We start from the raw sequence: 3038 nt of genomic DNA on the forward strand, positions 1-3038 counted from the left end.
TTCCAATCATGGGGTGCCACGTATGTACTGTCCATTGGTCCAGGTATGCGGAAGCAATGCATTAGCTCAAGCCTTGGCCTTATGTGGAGTTGTTTATTACTAGGAGCGCTCACCCCCTGAGAGGGTGGAAGGCGGAAACCGGTGCCATCCTAGGGCACGGCTACACGCAGCTCCCTACAACTTTATACACTGAAATATTAAAAATAATACACAAAATATAAAAAATAAATAAAAATAAAGTTTGTATTTTCTCAAATAAATAAATAAATAAATAAATAGGAAAAAAAGCATAGTCCTCAAAACATTATTTTCATGGAATAGTCCTCTGTCTCATAATAGGTATTATCTCTTTTGCTTTCAGACTATCACCATCATGGGTTGCCTGCATGCTCCCAGGAAGGGCCTGTCCCAGTCTACTCTGCCTTTTCACCACAGTGTCCCTACCTGGCTGAAGCTGATGTCTGATGATGTGAAGGAGCAGGTTGACAAACTCACCAACAAGGGCCTGACTCCCTCACAAATTGGTGTGATCTGAGAGACTCTCACAGTGTTGCATAAGTATGTTTTGTGACATGTAATAAAAGTTTGAGAATCTTTAAGTCTAAAAGACCTGCTCCTGATCTTCTGAGGATCTCTACCACTTATTAAGAAAGCAGTTGCTGTTTGAAAGCATCTTGAGAAAAACAGAAAGGATAAGGTCCACGAGTTCCACCTGATCCTCACTGAAAGCTGGATTCACTGATTGGCTCAACACTATTAAGACCAAGTGGATCCTCCCCATCAACTGGAAATATGAGTCATCCACAGCCTCTGTCTTGGTGGCATAAGTTTATGTACTCTAGCAATAAAATCATAACAACTAAAAATATAAATATTATCATTAGAGAATGATTTTACTACTACTTTGTAGTACACATGGAATATAAAGCTTGATAGTGTATAACTCTCCTAGTAGTTAACTTGTTTCTCAGCTGAGACACTGTTGTCAACTCAACACTGGTGCCATCGGCAAACACAAGATGTTGTAAAAGAGAGATGAGTCATGTAATCCGCCAAACAGCTGGACATCTGAAGACACCCAAACATTTACACAGGATACCTCAAGACCTTTGTCCACTGAGGCACAAAAAAACCAGAGAACTTTGTCTGCTACTGTTAACTAAGATTTTCCCTTCTAATGTCCCCTTGCCTTCTTTCAGGCCCTATGACAAAAGCCAACTTCTTTTTGCTTTCTATAGACCACCTCATTACCTTTTTACCTGTCTGCCTATACCCTGGTACAATAGATTCCATGCTTTATTACCTTTACAATAGTCCAGAGATCTCAGTTGTTCTACCTCACATTACTCCTTATATAAAATAATTTTAATATTGTGAAATGTGAATAATTCTATTATCTCAAAAAATCTTTTATGCTCTATATGTTCAACTCTGCTTCCCCACCAACCATTGACAGCCATAGATCTTTGATGGTTTATTTGGGGATGCTTGGTGGTTTATTTGGGGATGCTTTGATGGTTTATTTGGGGATGATGGTTTATTTGGGGAAAGGTAGAAAAAAAAAGAGAAGATAGACAGCTACTCTAAAACAATAGGGAACATCAGAAAGATAAATACTCCTGAGCCCTTCTCTGTCTCTGAATCCTTTTATTTAGGGCTTGTGAGTCTTCCTCTATCCCTGATGTGGGAATGTAGAAGTTGTTCTAATCTGATTGGCCCTCTGGCTGTCTTTGACCCTAACCTGGACACCTCTTTGTATATTCTTTCTGGATATTTGATTCTTTCTCAACCTTTTGTGATGGATAATTAAGTAACGGGAAGCCTTATAGAAAGATACCTTAGAAGTAATTATTAAGTAAAGGGGAACATGTTTATACCTGGTCAAATAATGTAGTGATGCTAATGTGAGAAAATACATATATGTATATATGTATGTGTGTATACATATATGTGTATATGTATGTGTGTGTCTGTCTTTTGCATGTTAAATAAGAGTTCTTTTGCCCCTTGTCTCCTTTGTATTTTATTAGGAGTGGGGAGGTGGACTTCCTACCTTGGTCTTTCTTTTTTTTTAGCTGAAGTTTTTTTATTAACTCATAATTACTTGTCTTCTGGTTTGTTGAAGCAGTAAGTCAGACAACACTTGCCACAATAATGTCTGTCAAGGTGGCTGGCCATAGAAACTCCTGCACCATATTCATCTGACGGGCACTCTCACGAAGACAACTGATTTTGCCATTTTCACCCACCTTATAGTATTTTAGGACAGCTGACTTAACCTTCTTTCTCTTATGCTTATTCTTCTTGGGAGTGTTGTGAGACTTAGGCTTCCTTTTCTTAACCACCACGGAGTCTCAACACAAGATGAAGGGCAGACACCTTTTGAATGTTGTAATCAGACAAGGTACATCCATCTCCCAGTTGCTTACCAGCAAAGATCAGCCTTTGCTGATCAGGAGGAATTCCTTCCTTATCCTGGATTGTGGCCTTTACATTTTCTATAGTGTTTAAGGGCTCAACCCAGAGCATGATGGTCTTATCCATAAGGGTTTCCATGAAAATCTACATCTTGGCAGTGGTTCCACCACAGATGGTGGATACAAAAGGAAGGGCTGGTTCTTCATGTTTCTGACATACTCCATGCTTCCTAAACTCTGATAAATTCTTATGGTAATTGTATTCTCAGCACCTTTCTGTTTTCTCACTCCTTTGACTTTCTAATTGCTCTAACCTCAGATTCTAACTGTAAAAGAAGAGCTGCTTTTAGAAAGATAACCTATCAATTTTAGTAAAGCCTCTTTTCCCTAGTAGGAGCCACTCTTTCCTATATGAAGCTCAACTTATCATAATGAGAGTATATTTAGTTTTATAAACAACCTCTCACCTGTCTTTCAAAATGAACATACAGGGGCTGGTGAGATGGCTCAGTGGTCTAAAGCACCTACTTAGAACAAGTTCAGCAAAGCACAGGGACCGCGGTTCAATCCCCCAGCACCACATGCCAGCCAGCCCTGCCCCCTGGTGGGCTGAGCTGGCCA

Source organism: Octodon degus, unplaced genomic scaffold (genome assembly GCF_000260255.1).
Source record: "Octodon degus isolate 3935 unplaced genomic scaffold, OctDeg1.0 scaffold00189, whole genome shotgun sequence".
In the NCBI taxonomy this organism is placed as follows: domain Eukaryota; kingdom Metazoa; phylum Chordata; class Mammalia; order Rodentia; family Octodontidae; genus Octodon; species Octodon degus.